We start from the raw sequence: 978 nt of genomic DNA on the forward strand, positions 1-978 counted from the left end.
AGAGAGAGAGAGAGAGAGAGAGAGAGAGAGAAAGAGAAAATATATTCACTGTGTCATTTATAACATCTCTACCACCTCCCCCTCCCTTCCCCTTGAGGAGACAGGTACATTATATAATAATATACATGGTATGATCAGAGAGGGTTTACAGTCTCTGGTATGATCAAGAACATGGAGAGAAAAAATAGTTGCGGTGAATTTTCTTACTTTCAGTGAGTCTGGTGTGGGAAAATGCATGGTTCATTGCTGTTTTGTATGATTTCTCTTTCTTTCTAAATTATGTAGGCCCTATCAAGGGAAAATGCTCAATAATAAAATATGCTCATTACCAATGTGTAGCCGTTTTCACTTGATGTACATACGTTTCGATTACCCTAAATTGCAGTGTTATTATTCCGTCTTTTTTTAATGTCAAAACCAGTTGAACATACACGGTGACCTTAACATGCCAAGGCTTGCAAGCAAAATAATACGAGTGTGAAGTGGGTGGTTGGCGGGTGCCCTGGAGTAGCTTGCTTCTTCTTTCCTATCAAACATCTATGGTCTGTATCTCCCCTCCTTCTTTTTTGTGTTTGTTACTCTCTTGTAATACCTCTTATCTTCGGCACGTATATGACCTTATTGTGTTGCAAGTGCCATAAAACACTTACTAAAACAAGTGTGAACGGGCACAGTCTCTTATGTTGAAATCGCTTGAGTTGATCTTCGGATAAGTTGATCGTCTTGTCGGGTCCCAGCACCTCTTCTTCTTTACAGATCACAACGGTTATAAGTTGAATTTCGGCTAAGTTTATCTTTTTTTCACTCCCCCGACATTAACTCATCCGTAGTCGACTGTATTATACCTGATGTACCGGTACATGTATTTCCGGCGCACCATAATCTGGAGCACAGCATTTGGATCAATCGAAGGCTGGGTTGTTTTGTTGGGTTCTGTTTTTGTTTTTTGGGTGTGTTTTTTTGGTTGCATTTTGGGGT

This window comes from Aplysia californica, unplaced genomic scaffold, assembly GCF_000002075.1.
Source record: "Aplysia californica isolate F4 #8 unplaced genomic scaffold, AplCal3.0 scaffold00386, whole genome shotgun sequence".
In the NCBI taxonomy this organism is placed as follows: Eukaryota; Metazoa; Mollusca; class Gastropoda; order Aplysiida; family Aplysiidae; genus Aplysia; species Aplysia californica.